Below are 19,221 nucleotides of genomic sequence, written 5' to 3'. Positions count from 1 at the left end.
TTATGGACAGATGACTATAAGTATCAGACTAGATGAGAGGGACAGTCGTATACAGTTGCTGATAATAAAGCAAGAACACGCTTCAAACAGTTAATGAAATGCCTGTGTTTTTCATATTTAATGCAGTTTTGTAGTTTAAAAAAATTGAAATTATTCAGTTTCATTAGTGTGATCGCAGTTAATGTTGAAACATCATCTAGTAATTTATGATTTCTTGCAGTTATTATGACATTCTGCTGTCAACCATGGACTTGAGGGTAGTTCAGAATGGCCAGTATTTATGCAGTGGAACAGACCAGCGACTTTCACATTGCTGTTAGGAATATGTTCACAGAGTAAGACATTGTGTTCATTTCTGAAGTGGAAAAGGTGGGACACGGTAGCCCCTACTATGCCAATAAATGGTTCATTTTTTAAAATAAAAAAGCAGGTGTCTGAAATTCCCATATATGTATCCTGTTTATCCAAAAATGTCAAATACATACCATTATCACAGGCACTTGCATCAAAGATTTATTGAATATGTTGTTGTATAGTTGGACTACAGTATCCTATGCTACAACTTGATTTTCCTGTTAAAATAACCGTCCACTGTTCAGGACATGGATATATCAGTTGACGAAGAACCTGTAGCAAACTTTGATATAGTCGGACTTAACAGTGATATCTGTAAATTCTAGGAAATGGTGGGGGTTTTTTTTGCATAAAATTAATAAAACTTTGACCTAACACGTGCAACTTCCATATTAGGATCTGGATTCTTGAGTAACCATTCCTCTCTAGGATCTTTTTCTGGACATTTCATTCATCATTCTTTCCTCTCTGTATACCACCTGGAAATCAATGTACCAATCATCAATGTAGCAATCATCAGTGTAGCAATCATCAATGTACCAATCATCAATGTACGAATCATCAATGTAGCAATCATCTTTGGATTTATTGGCAATGAGCAGAGTCAATGCACTATGCCTATGATGTGTTAAATTTGGTTTAAAGACAAATGTAATGCTCTTACTTTTATTTTGTGTCCTTTTTATGTATAATACTGGCATCATGGACAGAACTCCCTTACGCAAAAGATGAAAATAAGGATCATTAGTGCAGATTTTATGTATAATACTGGCATCATTGACAGAACTCCCTTACGCAAAAGATGAAAATAAAGATCATTAGTGCAGATTTTATGTATAATACTGGCATCATGGACAGAACTCCCTTACGCAAAAGATGAAAATAAGGATCATTAGTGCAGATTTTATGTATAATACTGGCATCATGGACAGAACTCCCTTACGCAAAAGATGAAAATAAGGATCATTAGTGCAGAGACACAGTCTAGGATGAACCATGCAGTATCGTAAACAATAATTGATAACACAAAATGAATTCAGTATAACACAAAATGAATTATATAATTATTAATTTTTTGTTTTAAATTAGACTACATAAAATGAAGTTTTTATTGTACCATTTATATATCCATTTTCCCAAATAGTTAATTCTTTTTTTAATGCATAAGTTTTAATTTTGTAAATACTTTTGTTGGAAATATAGTTCTATCAGTAAAATGTATGATTTGGGTAAAACTCTGACCTAAATTATTTCATTTTAAATTGAGACTGGAGAACTTGAGGGCTAAATTATTTCATTTTAAGAGGAAAGTTGTTGTTGTTGTTGTTGTAGGGTTTAACGCCATTTTTCAGCACATGATAGGCTATACATGGCAGCCAGTATTAATGGTGGAGGAAGAACCCGGAAAAACCCGGAAAGAACCACCGACCCACGAGAAGCTACCGGCATAAGAGGAAAGTAACATTGTGAAAAGCACATTAAGGCTGACATGGATTGATTGGAGAATAAAACAGTGAAGTAGTGATAATAGAAGATCTAACAGTGATAGCATGATGCCAGAAATGCTTTATGTTCTTGACGATAAGGAGATTCATTTTAATCTCATGAATTTTTTTTTTTTACAAAAAAATTAAATATAAATAAAAAGTTTTAAGTTTTTAATAAGATACTTTTGATGTAGGACAAAAATTAATGCTGTTGAATTTGGCAGTGCTCATATTCATTACAGGTGTTCATCACTTAGGAAAAAATAAATGTTCACATGACAGTGATTCACTCAGTAAGTCACAGAGAGAAAGGGAATCATAATCACCAATTTTGACTGAATATGTAAATGTTATAATATCAATAATATTTATGTTATCATGGCTGTGGCAGATAACTTGATTTTCTTTTCAAGGATGCCATGAATACATGTACAAGATTCAAGGTCATGGGGGTGGCATCCTCAAGACAGAAAAGAATACCCCAGGAACTACCATTGAATGACAAGAGGAAGTGAGCACAACCAGGTTATCGATAGTTAAATATTGTTCCAGTGTTCCAGGACTGAGAGAGTGGGGGAAGGGGTGCAAAAGAGGCATTTTTTATCAGAGTTGGTTTGTTGCTATTGTTTGTTTTTGGGTTTTTTTAGGAATGGGCAGATTATGCATCACAAAATATTCAGCCAGTCCTGTGGGGCAAATACCACAGATTTTAAATCTTTCATTTTCACACTGAATTAGTTGACCACCCCTGGCCATTGAAGGACGAGAAGCAAACACAGCTAGATTATCCATGGTTACATATTGCTAATTATGCCTTCATCTTTGGCAAGAACTTTTATGAGGTAAAATAGGTAAAATCAACATGATGCCAAATTTGGGAGATCCTTTACACAAGATGTGTTGTTACATTACTACATAAGACTGCTTATTAAAATGGTAACATAAGTCAAGAAGGCAACAGCAGGCCCACTTGGGCTTCTTGTTTTTCTTCGTTTCTCTGTATGATATAATATTGTGGGATATACTTGAATCATTTCATATACATGTATTTATTATGTTAGCTTACATCATTTATTGATAAAGAAAATTATTAAATGTTATTTTTACTTTTTATTAAAACAGGTTTTGCATTCTTAAAGTGGGGCCACGAGTGGCTGAGTGGTCTAAAGTGTTCACCATTACTAATCACTGCCATCTCACCTCTGCCTGCGTGGGTTCAAGTCTTGGGCTCAGCCAATGTGGGTACATGAGAAAGCTTGCAGGTAGCTTCTCGTGAGTCTGTGGTTCTTTCCGGGTTTTCCTGGGTTCTTCCTCCACCATTTATACTGGCCGCCATGTATAGCCTATCTTGTGCAGAAAAATGGCATTAAACCCCATAACAACAATGACAACAACATTCTTATAGGCTTTTCTCATTGCTCAGTACACTACAGCCATTGTAGCAATATAACTCAAATTCTTTAAAGCTACATTCAAAATAAAAAACCAAAGACATTTCCCAGTACTCATGCAATTTTTAGTAGTGTTAATAATTGTTGAAGAGAAAAACAATTAATTACCATTAAATTTAGATGACTTTGCATGAAATATTTCAATAAATTTAAATAAATTAGAGACGCATTGCATTTAGGTGTCACATAATATTTGTTCATTTACATTTGTAAGTTATTCTGTAGATGATTTTAATCATAAGTTGGGTGAGTGACTCATGCAGCTATATTTAACACCAAATGCTTTTTTTAAAAAACTACTTTAGTTTTGTTGATAATTTAACATTGATATGTCCTTCTACCACAGGTTTAAGGAAATTATTAAAGATATGTTGGCGCTGCATATTTGAGAATGATATCATGTATAATACACACAGATTGGTATGCATGGATTTTAAGTCCACTTCATTCACGTTACTGTCTGCCTCCTCGGTACTTATTGATAAACAGTTATTAAGAAAGTATGGGTTGTCAGTGATAAGAACTGTACATGTATCTTGAAATATCTGTAGAACTACATTTGTTTAATTTCTTGGGTTATACATAGATGGAACAAATTACTCTTGAAATGTCTTACATAAATTTCTACCTGACAAAGACAGATGCAATGTACATTTCTCTATGTGTGTCTGTAATGGTATATAAAACACATATAATCTTTCATGTTTAAAATACACATGTATTTAATTTAGATATATAGACTATACAATTTTATATGCTTAAGTGGAATTTGCCCTACCCACTGACCCATTCCCACACAGTTGCTAAAGTTGCATTTCTAGTTATTTGGCTTCATGGACACCAGAAACTATGGACCAGTACTATAACGTCAAAATTGCTTGTTTTTGACCTGGACTTTGAATCGCTTAATGTAACAACTTTAATCACTTTATTTAGGACTTTGAATCACTTAATGTAACAACTTTAATCACTTTATTTAGGACTTTGAATCACCTGATCGCCTGTCAAATTTTTTAATTTTCCTGGGCAACCTTCCAAAATGGACTTTTCTACTTCTGTTTTAAATGAGAGCTTAATTGACAGGTATGAATGGCCAGAGAGTATTCCTTACTTTTAAATGAGAGCTTAATTGACAGGTTTGAATGGCCAGAGAGTATTCCTTACTTTTAAATGAGAGCTTAATTGACAGGTATGAATGGCCAGAGAGTATTCCTTACTTTTAAATGAGAGCTTAATTGACAGGTATGAATGGCCAGAGAGTATTCCTTACTTTTAAATTAGAGCTTAATTGACAAATGAGAGGTTAATTGACAGGTATGAATGGCCAGAGAGTATTCCTTACTTTTAAATGAGAGCTTAATTGACATGTATAAATGGCCAGAGAGTATTCCTTACTTTTAAATGAGAGCTTAATTGACAGGTAGGAATGGCCAGAGAGTATTCCTTACTTTTAAATGAGAGCTTAATTGACAGGTTTGAATAGCCAGAGAGTAATCCTTACTTTTAAATGAGAGCTTAATTGACATGTATAAATGGCCAGAGAGTATTCCTTACTTTTAAATGAGAGCTTAAATGACAGGTTTGAATGGCCAGAGAGTATTCCTTACTTTTAAATGAGAGCTTAATTGACAGGTATGAATGGCCAGAGAGTATTCCTTACTTTTAAATTAGAGCTTAATTGACACATGAGAGGTTAATTGACAGGTATGAATGGCCAGAGAGTATTCCTTACTTTTAAATGAGAGCTTAATTGACATGTATAAATGGCCAGAGAGTATTCCTTACTTTTAAATGAGAGCTTAATTGACAGGTAGGAATGGCCAGAGAGTATTCCTTACTTTTAAATGAGAGCTTAATTGACAGGTAGGAATGGCCAGAGAGTATTCCTTACTTTTAAATGAGAGCTTAATTGACAGGTAGGAATGGCCAGAGAGTATTCCTTACTTTTAAATGAGAGCTTAATTGACAGGTAGGAATGGCCAGAGAGTATTCCTTACTTTTAAATGAGAGCTTAATTGACATGCATAAATGGCCAGAGAGTATTCCTTACTTTTAAATGAGAGCTTAATTGACAGGTTTGAATAGCCAGAGAGTAATCTTTACTTTTAAATGAGAGCTTAATTGACATGTATAAATGGCCAGAGAGTATTCCTTACTTTTAAATGAGAGCTTAAATGACAGGTTTGAATGGCCAGAGAGTATTCCTTACTTTTAAATGAGAGCTTAATTGACATGTATAAATGGCCAGAGAGTATTCCTTACTTTTAAATGAGAGCTTAATTGACAGGTAGGAATGGCCAGAGAGTATTCCTTACTTTTAAATGAGAGCTTAATTGACATGTATAAACGGTCAGAGAGTATTCCTTACTTTTAAATGAAAGCTTAATTGACAGGTAGGAATGGCCAGAGAGTATTCCTTACTTTTAAATGAGAGCTTAATTGACATGTATAAATGGCCAGAGAGTATTCCTTACTTTTAAATGAGAGCGTAATTGACAGGTTTGAATGGCCAGAGATTATTCCTTACTTTTAAATGAGAGCTTAATTGACATGTATAAACGGTCAGAGAGTATTCCTTACTTTTAAATGAGAGCTTAAATGACAGGTTTGAATGGCCAGAGAGTATTCCTTACTTTTAAATGAGAGTTTAATTGACCGGTTTGAATGGCCAGAGAGTATTCCTTACTTTTAAATGAGAGCTTAATTGACAGGTTTGAATGGCCAGAGAGTATTCCTTACTTTTAAATGAGAGTTTAATTGACCGGTTTGAATGGCCAGAGAGTATTCCTTACTTTTAAATTAGAGCTTAAATGACAGGTTTGAATGGCCAGAGAGTATTCCTTACTTTTAAATGAGAGTTTAATTGACCGGTTTGAATGGCCAGAGAGTATTCCTTACTTTTAAATGAGAGCTTAATTGACAGGTTTGAATGGCCAGAGAGTATTCCTTACTTTTAAATGAGAGCTTAATTGACATGTATAAATGGCCAGAGAGTATTCTTTACTTTTAAATGAGAGCTTAAATGACAGGTTTGAATGGCCAGAGAGTATTCCTTACTTTTAAATGAGAGCTTAATTGACATGTATAAACGGCCAGAGAGTATTCCTTACTTTTAAATGAGAGCTTAAATGACAGGTTTGAATGGCCAGAGAGTATTCCTTACTTTTAAATGAGAGCTTAATTGACATGTATAAATGGCCAGAGAGTATTCCTTACTTTTAAATGAGAGCGTAATTGACAGGTTTGAATGGCCAGAGAGTATTCCTTACTTTTAAATGAGAGCTTAATTGACATGTATAAACGGCCAGAGAGTATTCCTTACTTTTAAATGAGAGCTTAAATGACAGGTTTGAATGGCCAGAGAGTATTCCTTACTTTTAAATGAGAGTTTAATTGACCGGTTTGAATGGCCAGAGAGTATTCCTTACTTTTAAATTAGAGCTTAATTGACATGTATAAATGGCCAGAGAGTATTCCTTACTTTTAAATGAGAGCTTAATTGACAGGTTTGAATGACCAGAGAGTATTCCTTACTATTAAATGAGAGCTTAATTGACAGGTATGAATATAACTGAACTTAATGCATCTTGAAAAGCTCTTTAAATAGAATTAGTTTTTAATAAGTTTGCATATTAATTGGTTCCATTCACAAGTCATTCAGAATGCTGCTTTTTTCCCAAACTTTTAGTGTGGTATTCTGATCAGCATTTGCATCAGCATAAATTTAGTTAAGTTTAATCTGAAACAATAATAAATAAAAAACTTGAATAAATATTGTATTTACATTAAAAAGTAATACATGCATTGGCATTTCTTTTGCAGCAGAATACAATAATCCATTAAGCTTTTAGTTCAACACTGACAATTTTTTGTGTTTTTATTAGTCATTGGGTGTCACATTGAGACATTATGTATGAGATATCTAGTCCCTGTGAGCTTTATTAGTCATTGGGTGTCACATGGAGACATTATGTATGAGATATCTAGTCCCAGTGAGCTTTATTAGTCTTTGGGTGTCACATGGAGACATTATGTATGAGATATCTAGTCCCAGTGAGCTTTATTAGTCATTGGGTGTCACATGGAGACATTATGTATGAGATATCTAGTCCCTGTGAGCTTTATTAGTCATTGGGTGTCACATTGAGACATTATGTATGAGATATCTAGTCCCTGTGAGCTTTATTAGTCATTGGGTGTCACATGGAGACATTATGTATGAGATATCTAGTCCCAGTGAGCTTTATTAGTCTTTGGGTGTCACATGGAGACATTATGTATGAGATATCTAGTCCCTGTGAGCTTTATTAGTCATTGGGTGTCACATGGAAACATTATGTATGAGATATCTAGTCCCAGTGAGCTTTATTAGTCATTGGGTGTCACATGGAGACATTATGTATGAGATATCTAGTCCCAGTGAGCTTTATTAGTCATTGGGTGTCACATGGAGACATTATGCATGTGATATCTAGTCCCAGTGAGCTTTATTAGTCATTGGGTGTCACATGGAGACATTATGTATGAGATATCTAGTCCCAGTGAGCACTAAATTTCTCAATTTTATCCTCAGATTGAGATTCTGAAATATCTTCATTGTCCCACATTGGATCAGGACATTGCAGGGAAGCTTATTGCCAAAGAAGGGAACAGAATGCATACAATTCTTTGAGAATGGCATAGGACAATAAAAACATTCATGGAAAAGGACAATAATCCTATACACAGAATAAAGTTCAAGTAAAAAGTAGAACCAGGAATAGGAGTAGCATCTTGTGTCCCCTCTGTACCTGCTTATTATGTTTTCCAATTCATAGGTTTTATTCAGTAGTAAAGAGGATGATTATCATCATCATTATCATCATCATCATCATCATCATCATCATTAGTATTATTGTGAATGTGTGCATTTCATGAATCTTTTTCATTTTAAAAATTTACAGAATTCCTCCAGTTTGATGAAGTCCTTAAATGTTCACCTAAAACCCCACGAAATACTCATTTTAATTTAGTTTTAGGATTTTTAGACTGAATTTGTATTCTCATTGTCTGCTAAAATGTCAGGTAAAATGTAATTTTACTTACCAGTTAGTAAGATATATTTTTTATTGCCTCATTTTCATGAAAGAGATTTTAAATGAATTATCAAACTAGGTCATGGTGAGTATCAAAATGAGTAAATTTACTTATTTGCAACTAAGATATGCTGAGTATCAAAAATAGAAAATTTGCTTGTTTGCAAGGACATTATTTCTGAAATTGTAAAAGATTTTACAGCCTCATCTAGACTTTAATTTCTTGTGAAAATATTGTGTACAAAGGCACATTATTCTGATAATTTAGTAATGCAGAGTAATTTCCCTTCTCATCAGTAACATTTTGATTTGAATATCTTAGGAAAATATTGTGTGAAGAGATTCATTAGGTCGGTCATTGGTCTGGTAATATAATTGTGTGGTTTGGGAATGCCCTGTAATTTACCTTCTGATCCACTACCACCTTATCACTTACAAACCATGCTATGTGACTACTTGTTCACATGATTTTATATTATGGTTTTTTACTTTCTTCTTACTGTATTTAAAGACCAGATAAATTATTTAATTTTAATATAACCTAATAATATTCCAATAGAAATAGCAGGAACAGATGATAAAACTTAAAGTTCAAATTTCCAGTTCTTTCTGGATGTTTTGAGCTGGATAACCTGCATTTGCTTTTAAGCTGCAACACAGTGTTGCATTTATTGATCACATATGTAATATACTGTAAAATATGATGTATTTAGATGTTGGCCTTTCTTACACAAGAGATGGGTACTGTATAAGTACTTACTGGGTACTGTATAATTACTTACTGGGTACTTAATATAATTACTTACTGGGTACTGTATAATTACTTACTGGGTACTGTATAATTACTTATTACTTACTGGGTACTGTATAATTACTTACTGGGTACTGTATAATTGCTTACTGGGTACTGTATAATTACTTATTGGGTACTGTATAATTACTTACTGTGTACTGTATAATTACTTACTGGGTACTGTATAATTACTTATTGGGTACTGTGTAATTACTTACTGGGTACTGTATAATTACTTACTGGGTACTGTATAATTACTTACTGCGTACTGTATAATTACTTACTGGGTACTGTATAATTACCATCTGTATCTGTATAAGAAATATATTTTTCTGCATACATAATGTTGTTTGTATTATTCAGTAACATTATGTGAAATCTGTGCAGCTTTTCATTGATGTAAAATCAACTACAATCATTGCTTATTGATGGTAGGTACAGAATGAAGAAAAGATGTTGCAATTCCATCCATCACAATGTCAGATAAGTATTATGATAAACAATTTCATCAATATCTCTAGCTTTAATTTTTACTTTTGGATGGAAAGGGTACTTTTAAAACTGTATGTTGACTTGCTTTCTCACATTTGGAAAATAAAAAGAGAAAGTATTTACATTTTTAGAATTTATCTCCCTTTATCTTGTAATATTGAAACTTTTTTATCATTATTATTATATGGAATTTTGAATGATTCAGTTAATTAATTGTATTTTATTATTATAAGTTTATTTAAATCCATAAGTGATACTGCTTTATAATAGTGACACTAAAAATACTCTTTATTATAATTAAAGAGAAGTGTGGTAAAAAGTGTTATATTTTTCTCTGACATAATACTGTTTTTCCTTTTTTTTTCTATTTTTTTTTCTATTTTCAGTATGTTGCAAGCTCATCCTTTAATACTAATAATAATAATAATAATAATAATAATAACAGTTTCTAATAAGCTATACTATTTATAGGCTCATGTGTCGTGCACATGTGTCCAATATCAAGGTTTTCATTATCGTAAAATACTGCAAGATTCTGACAGTGTAAAGTTAATGGAGACAAAAATTAACATATAATAAAGTGTATTAGGAACTACTTTTTAAATAGTAGTAGACGCTTTAGGTTTTGTTTAATTAGATTTGTTTGTTAATGAACTAAACAAGGTGTTTTGTCCATTTGAAAGTATAGATGATAAAGTTAACAAGTTGACTGAAGCAGAAAGGAAACTTTCAAACAAGCACATGAATACATGTGATACTTCCAGTTTCAACAACAAAACGTGAGACGCAGTAATAAAAACACTGTTCTGATCATTGAAACAGTTATTTAGGAGAAATACTCATAACATTTTGCAAATAGGATGGTTCAAACTACGACAATGCTCTCTAGAGTCTATAAAAATATAGCATAGAAAAGCATATTGAGGCCAGGGGCTATCGCGTATCTATCAAAGACGTACCATTTTACAAGTCCACCAAAATACTAGATTCGAGAAAAAAATGCAGCTGAAGGTTTTGGTAAAAAATATACCAAGACAACAAGAAATTATTATTTCTGCTGGCTAAAATGGAGTGTTGCACAATAGCTGCTTTGCAATTTTCCCCATGTAACTATTTTGATACAGTGTTAGGCTAGCAACAGAAGATATGCACTGTATGATACATGTCATAGCTGGGGATCCCTCCAACAGCAAGATGCAATAGACAGGGTATAAACATGTCTTCTTTAGCTGGTAGTAAGAATGGTACTAAATATATTTACCTTATGCATCTTGAATTTCCTCAGAATGGTTAGTTCTGCAAATCCAAATGACATGTCATGTAAAATCTGATACACACTAAAACTTTACTGGAATTTCGGGTAGATTTCCAGCTGAAATCCATTCTCCTTGCTGCACTAAATTAACAGAATAATCAAGTCCATCATAATCAGAAAAACAGAATTGAGTTGGCTCAACAAAAAAACTAAAACCATCCAGTTTCAATGCATATTCATTCACAATATGACTCTAAATTTCACATTTTTTAAAAACTACTGTCAAGCATGCAACAAAGTTCAAAGGTCAATGGGTGGTGCTATGTGTGTATTAATATTGCTATTGTGTATTGATGAATCTTCATTTGTCTATTTATTTTTTAATACAGCATAAACCAAATTACTTTGTTTCTTGTTGTGTATTTTTATAATTAGGCCTTAGGTAGAGATAAAAATGAGTATATAGTACCAAGGTTACTGTGTTTGTATGGAAAAATATGAACTCGTTTTCTTGGATAAATACTGGAGAATCTTTGGAAGTAAAGTATAAATCTGAAAAAACTTGTTCATATTTTCCCATACAAATGCAATAACCTTAAATTATATAAGCACAGTATTAATGATATTGGCCAAATATGAATTATTTTACCTGCGAAAGATGAAATCATGTATGAAAAAGCAAATGTAAGACATGCCATAGACCAGGAACACTGCAGGACTCAAGGAATGTGATTTAGTTGTTGTAGATCAATTTCTTTATTATAGGATATTCTGGTAGGAGCAACTTTATGTAATTTATTAAAGATATGGTATTTCTTCCCATTTTCCTTTTTATTGTCTTCCAATAAATGCTGCTTTTCGTACACTTGCCTTGAACTTATTCATGCAGTTTATTTTGATAAGTTCTTTTGCGTTCTCCTTCATAAAAGTAGCAGGAATGCCAATGGGCAAGAGCAGTTTCTTTAAGTCCGATAGATTCATGTTCAACATCATTTATATCCCACTATTGATTTTCAATTCTATTTATTTCTGTCCAAATGTTTCTTTGGGCATTTCTTTGGATTATGCCAAACATTTCTGAGTGGTAACCCCATTAGTCATATATTGCCCATTGCTTCCTTCAAGTCCACACTTTTCTACAAACTGTGCGTCCCATCGCAAAAATCCAAAATAACATGGGATCATATTGGCATGTTTGTGGAAAGCTGCACTGCACATGCCAGCATATATAGAGCATGATGCAGTCTCATTATTTCAGAACAAAATTAAATCACTTCTTAGGTCTACATAAATTTTTTAGGTGTTCACATTATCAATAATTTATGTTTGAATAATTTAGATACATACAAGTTAATATATGTTTTCACAAACTAATTTATATTACAAGGATAACATATTGGAAGAAATACAAATACACCTCATGTATATCATGCAGTTATCTCCCTTACACCATATATGCCATTTCAAGAAATCAACATAATTCACTTTTTCAGTGCTTGTCTTTGAAAATAAGGAGATGGGGGGGGGGGATATTATATTAGTACTCAATACTGATGCAAATGTCAAATGTAAGTACAGTTGATATAATAATTTCTCACAGGTAGTGTTTTTGTTTAGGTAAGTTTACACTTAACGTAAAACCCATTATTGTTAATTTCATGTGTAGGAGAAATATAAATTATTTATTCTAAATTCTATAAAGTCTAAATTATTCACCCATTTATTTCAGATGGAAATGCACACTACTTCATCTGATGTTTTGGTGCTTGTAAGGGATGTTGTAGTACAGGTCCCTGGACCTACGGGGCACTGCCTATACATACGTTTCTAAGGTAAGTTTATCAGACTTCCTCTTTTCATTTTTTCAATGTTGTTTTTGTCTCGTTTGATTACTTTAGTACAAGCTACATCTTCTTTTCAAATGCACACTTAATGTGACTTTCCTCTTGTTTTTAACGCCATTTGACTTGCTATACTTACTGTTTATCCTTAGCATTTTTCTGCATCTTATTCTACAAATTTCACCCCAGATCCAACATAACCTCTTAGCAGCTGTGATCTACTATATTTAGTGACATATTGGCTTATTGCATGGATTTTATTCCCAATACAAAGTAGGAAAGCTTTCCATTTGTTTTACAAAAGAATGGGTTGGCTGATCTTTGTGCAAGGACTGTTGGTTGGTCAGCAGCAGAGGGGGCGAATCCGACATTTTGTCCAATCGTCATTTGGCTTAATTAATACTTTCTGCACTCAACGATCTAGTGTCGTCAGCGCCTGGTAAAAAAAAACGACGTCGTCGTTGGGGGATCGTCCAATCGTCATTTGGTTTAATTAACACCTTCTGCGCGCCGATCCCCAGCGTCGTCAGCGTCCGGTAAACACATCGACGACAGCGTCGATGTCATCGCCCCCTCTGCTGCTAAGTGGTTATTTACAACTAACCGAATATTTGGTCAAGTCCGATACGATATCGTGTCCGAGGATCATGTAAATTTATCGTTACGAATCCATGTGGGGTCGACTGAGCATGACTAAAAAAGTTTTTAAAAACATTAAAGTCCATGTCACCGCCGCACCATGTCTGCCAAATATTTCGTAGCGTGTGTGTATCAACGCCGTTGAATACAGCAAGAATATTACAGTTGTCTCTGATTACTTTTGGAATCTGAGTGTATCGTTGAGTGACATATATCACGTCAGTGTTTTTATGCCTGCCTCTGGAAAATATCCTAGCTGGGTTTTTTTGATTGTCTAACATAACATCATCATACACGACTAGATTGTTAACGTCGCCATCAATATCATCGATACCTGGTGCATCATTGATATCTGTAATAAACTCAATAACATTTTTCTCAGCGATCGCTGATGCATTCTCGTTGAAATCTTTCAACACCTCGTAGCATCGTTGATCATCTACGCTAGGAGCAACCAAATACAACTTATCCCACTTCATCCATCTCATTATTAAATTGAGTAACAATTGCGTCTTGCCCGATCCAGATGGTCCGATGATAATCATCCGGATCGAGTTTGGTAACGCTGCAACATGCTTAACTGGTTCTCTTGTTTTAGTCGCCGAAAAATCAATTATATTCATATCTCTATACATAAATTATGGATCTATATTGTGTAAAGTGTAGAGTGCGTACTGGCACAAATGATATGACAACCGCTACAACAAGAAATAACAGATCGGCGCTTACTGGCAAGTGTGTACAATGCGGTACAAAGAAATTTAGATTTATTTCTATTAGACCCGGAGATGTTTTAAAAAAAAGCGAGGAGGTGATATTGCAGCCAGGTTATCAAAACTCCCCGGAACCCCGTGGGCAAAGTATCCAGGAGAAAAGCACCTCCCAGGATATAGCTACTGTGGCCCCGGAACACGATTAGATATCAGACTCGATGATCAAAATCAGCCCAAACCCGGTGAGTATCCAATAAATGCTATCGATAAGGCGTGTCATGCTCATGATGTTGCTTACAAAAGTAGCGATCTGCAACAGCGTCATATCGCGGACGTAAAATTAATTCACGCGTTAAATGCTATTCCTGATAAATCCGTCAAAGAAAAATTGGCCTCATGGTTGGTAAAATCGGCTATGAAAGGTAAATTAATGATGGGCGCTGGTAATTAATAACAATATGGAATCCATCTATTATTCTCCGAGAGGGTACTGGAAGGGGAAGGCCGCAATTGGTAAGCTTGCAAGCGCTGCAAAGGTAACAAAGGCCACTGCGGCTAATTGGTTATCCAAACAGGCTATATGGCAAATCTATCTACCACCGCCTAAACAAATCAACTTCTCGCGCTTTGATGTCAGCGTACCTAATGAAGTTCATCAGGCTGATATACTATTTTTGCCGCATGACAACGGTTACAAATACGCGCTAACCGTAGTTGATGTTGCGAGTCGATACAAACAAGCGGAACCGTTAAAAACAAAGTCAGCGACTGAAGTAGCCGCTGCGTTTGAAAGAATTTATCGAAGAGGTCCTCTGCGCTGGCCAAATCTACTACAAGTTGATCCCGGTAGTGAATTTCGCGGCGCTGTTTTGTCAACGCTGAAACATCATAGCGTCGCGATACGACGAGGTCATACTGCGCTACATCGTGATCAGGCAATTGTTGAACGATTCAATCGGACTCTTGCTGAACGGTTATTTGGATATCAGTACGCGAAGGAATTTATCCAAGAAAAACGATCTCGTGAATGGGTCAAAAGGTTGCCAGGCGTAATTGCAGCGTTAAATAACGAGATTACCCGAGCAATCAACATGAAGCCCAGCGACGCGATTAAATACGAGTATATACCCGGAAAATCAAAAATAAATAGCGTTTCCAAGCCGATTCTCGGCGATGTCACTGTTAGATATCTATATGAACCAGGAGAGCTTGAAGGCGGTAAAAAAAGAGCTACTGATCCTATTTGGAGTGTTACCACACATAACATATCAACGATAACACGATCAACTAATAGACCACCGATCTATAGACTGGATTCAACTGCTCCTCAGCGCGGGTTTACACGCGAGCAACTACAAGTGATACCTGACAATACTCAATTACCCCCGCGTGGTCTTAACTAGCGCCGTTGCGTCTATTGCACTCAAGACAAGTCAACCTCACATTGTTTTTGACATGACCGAGACTGTTATCGATCCTGTCCACGGTAAATTGGCGAGCGTCTTTATCCGAATAACGCCAACTCATTATACAATTGCAACTCGCGCAGTGATTATTCTGTTGTTGTCGTAACGCAATTATTAATTCGGCATCAATATCAAAACGCCGCTGTTTTTTTTATCCTGCTGGCGGTAACCCGAGAGTTTTCTATCAATGACGCTTGCATCGATGATGTCGTTGTCGTTGGTGACTCCGTCACTGACTTCGTCAACAACAATTCTTCGAAGCTGATTTATTCTCCGTACTCGGGACACTGCAAGATAGACTAGATTCGACCATTCGATGCGATTATCAACCATCCAAACAATTGTGTCCGTGATGGTTAGTCCCTGCGAGGAATGTATTGTCGTTGCGTATCCTAGCGTCCACGGGGATTTATCAGCACGTAGCGCGTCCTCAACGACGCTGATATCAACGAGCACGATATCATTCAGCACGAGAATTTGTTTTTTTGTCCCTGACGCTGTCGGGGCCGGGATTTCAACTTCAATGTTCTGCCGCCGTGTATCCGCGGGTCTATAACATAACGGCACTGGACGCGTTGGAAACTTTTCCTTATGCAACGTAAACAACCTCCGCTGAAGTGTGTCTCTGACTATCTTTCTGCTCGCTACAATTAAATCGTTTGGTTTCCATGTTTCCCAGAATTCATTTAACGGCGTTTCCGGAATCACCTCGCGGATTATTTCACACTGAATTCTATCCGGCTGTAATCTGATTAATTTTTTAATCTCGCGCAGTTGTTCATCAAGTGCCCGGTAATCAGTATCGGTTTCTTCATAATAGTCCACGAACCCGCTCAACCAATCATGTGGACCCTCGCCGACAAATGGTGGTGGTTGGCCATGGTCGCCACACATGATCACCGCTGTATTCGCGCGCAGCAACCACTCAAGAAACATTTGTAAAACATCTAACGAAACAGTACATATCTCATCCCAGATGATAACCTCAGGAATAAATTTTTCCCCCATTCGATCAGAAGTCCACTCACCGCCGCTGTATCGAAAAAAGCTGTGATAAGTAACGGCGTCAACATTTCGTTGTTTTATCTCTCGCGCTAGTCTATGGGTCGGTGTAAGCACGATTATACTTGCCCGCGTTCGAAATAATTCAATTGCCCGAGTCGTCTTTCCTGACCTGCCACAGCCGCTTAAATAAACCGTCTTGTGCCTGCAAATTGGATCAGAACACGGTGGTGCATCAGACCATTCTGACAATTTATCACGGCGTAGGTAATTGTTTTCAACGGTGACATCTGCTGACGGGGAATAATCGCGTCGTATTTCATTTTTAATTCTCCATGTACCCCAACTCTCGTCCGGACTAGTAAACTCGGCTACGTTTTCCTTATACTTTACGTTAATATAAAATGAATCAACGGCTACTCTAACCGCGGTGTCGGGAAATCTATTTATCATCGAGAATAAATTGATAGCGGCATAACCCAGCATAGATGCCCTCAAATGCGGGTATGCTGGGCTGTCTCCGTCGCTGTAGGTAACAACTGTACCCAACCTTGTTCCATTGGACAAGAAAGCTGTTTTGCAGTTCACGTATCTATTTTTCGCCACTGCGTCCTTGATTACGAAATCATATTCTGCGTCATCTATAATCAGCCGTGAGCAATATCGTTTGTAGTCGTGGTTTTTTCCACCTTGTGTGAACTTGCCGATTATTCTTCTACCGAGATCTTTTGCCTCGCGGTTTCGTTGGTTGAATATCCTCCTGGACCATTCGATGATATATTCCTCGTCGGCATCGATGTGTTTTCTGGATTCGTCAATTATGCTATCTAGACGCTCCGGCTCTGGTAACCAGACTTCAGTCTGCGCCCGGTATGATATAATCGCGTCACTGACAATCAACGAAACTAGCATTTTACAATCAATCATATACCGTAGCAGCGCTACTGGCAGCCACTTCTTTTCAGCCATGTGTCTACCGATCCAAATATAGCAACAGCGATGAAGTCCTGCCGCGAATTCAAATGATACTATGCGAGCGAATCCGGTTAAATCAAAATTAGGCAGTGGTCCATTAATAGCAACACGAGTCATTTCATGTCTGGGGTGTCCAAATCGTTTGAAATACTCAGCGGTGGATCCATACCCGAGAAAACTCGCTGGATAACAGGCAACCATATCAACCGAGATCATAGCGTCGCGGTTGTATTCAGTGTTCCATAGTCCACCGTGATAGTATTCCAAACAACTGGATTGTACATCCGGCAGAAATTCCCTGCGCGTTGGTCTCCACGCATTTTTCCTTGCTGCAACATGAGCTACAACCGATGGAATCGTAAAACAGTTTGTTAGCAGTTGTTCATCATGCTCCTCAAATTCTATGGCGGTTTTTTTCATCCTGTTGTGAAATGCTTCAGTGCGATATAATTCACCGTTTGGTCTTACAAACTGATCAAAGGTATCCGCATCGTTTTCAGCGCTGCGAAGTAACCACACTGATACAAGGTCGTTTTTACACAAGTAGGCAATAGCATCAAATAGTTTCCTCTCCGCGAGAAAACCATCCTTGGAGAATTCTTCGGGTATATACTTTACTGTTCTATCCCGTGGAAATATTGTGATCGCGGGCGTCCATGCGTGTTCGTTATGATCAATAATTTTGATTGGGGCCCCATTTGATTTATACTTCGATTCGTATAATACTTCACGGTTATCGTTGTAACGGTTATTGGAAATCTCAGCGATGTTTCTAATCTCGCTATGTCGCTGATGGTTGCTCCACGCTCTTTTACGGTTAGTTCCCACTGGTTGATTTTGCTACGTCGTAAATCAGTCAATTTGTTTCCTCGACATGCATTTGTAAAATGCTCTATTATTCGTTCTGCTACACAATTTATCCCCGTTGACTGTTTCATTGGTTTCAGTTTTCGGATATCAGGTTTCTTATTTAACGGATATATTCCATAAACAACTGCTGTTTCAGGATACGCTCGTTCATAGTATGGCTTGTCAATTCCGGTTAACAACCCCGGCTTGGAGTCGCGGCTAACAGTGACTGTTTTCTTGTCGCTGAGAACTGGTTCAAATTTATCACGTATGATCCAATTACCTGATTCCACCCGGACAATAAATTTTACTCTGAAGAAATACCTTTTACCGTCAAGTTGTGATATTATCGTTGCTGCGCGGTTGTCGTTCATGGTAGCATCAACAACGCCATCAATTCTAAATGTTGACCAACCATGAGATGCACCATCACGCTTGAATTCATCGATACAATCGCGTATTTTACTCAACAGGGTTTTATCGTTTATTAACGCTTTTGGTACGTCCTTGAGGACTCTATCGAGATTAAACCTAATATTTTTCCAGGGTTTAATTGCTGCTAATCTCTCAAACTCATCCATATAATTAAAACAAGTATTTAAATAAAAGAATATAGTATAATGAATAAATGCAAATGGTTGATGATTGGGTCGACAACCCCGTGCAATAAATCATGTAGAGGTGAATTCTGCGGGTATCATTTACAAAGCGTTCGTAATGGTTCTCTTGGCCCCCTCCCGTGCTTGGTTTGCCACGTTGGTGTAAGAGGAAAATCGCAGTTGTGTATTAATTGTGGCGGAAAGCGATACAGGGAACTAAAACGCTATTA

At 36.2% G+C, this 19,221-nt stretch overlaps 1 long non-coding RNA gene across 6 annotated transcripts in view; it reads left to right on the top strand.

Moving 5' to 3' along the window:
- LOC149790803 (uncharacterized) overlaps positions 1–19,221 on the top strand; it is a 49,087-nt gene that overhangs the window by 13,220 nt on the left and 16,646 nt on the right. For 3 of the 6 annotated variants that reach the window (XR_016423907.1, XR_016423905.1, XR_016423906.1), the window contains exons 2-4: positions 221–335; positions 2,255–2,366; positions 9,596–12,739. This is a non-coding gene — a long non-coding RNA (uncharacterized LOC149790803). Of the gene's footprint in view, positions 1–220; positions 336–2,254; positions 2,367–2,963; positions 3,104–9,595; positions 12,740–19,221 lie in introns of all 6 variants that reach the window. The other 3 variants (XR_016423908.1, XR_016423909.1, XR_016423910.1) reach the window with 3 other exon arrangements.

Source organism: Sinohyriopsis cumingii, chromosome 10, assembly GCF_028554795.1.
Source record: "Sinohyriopsis cumingii isolate HCF-2022 chromosome 10, ASM2855479v2, whole genome shotgun sequence".
NCBI lineage: Eukaryota > Metazoa > Mollusca > Bivalvia > Unionida > Unionidae > Sinohyriopsis > Sinohyriopsis cumingii.
The sequence above is the reverse complement of the archived record's forward strand: the minus strand, read 5'-3'. Positions and strand labels throughout refer to the sequence as shown.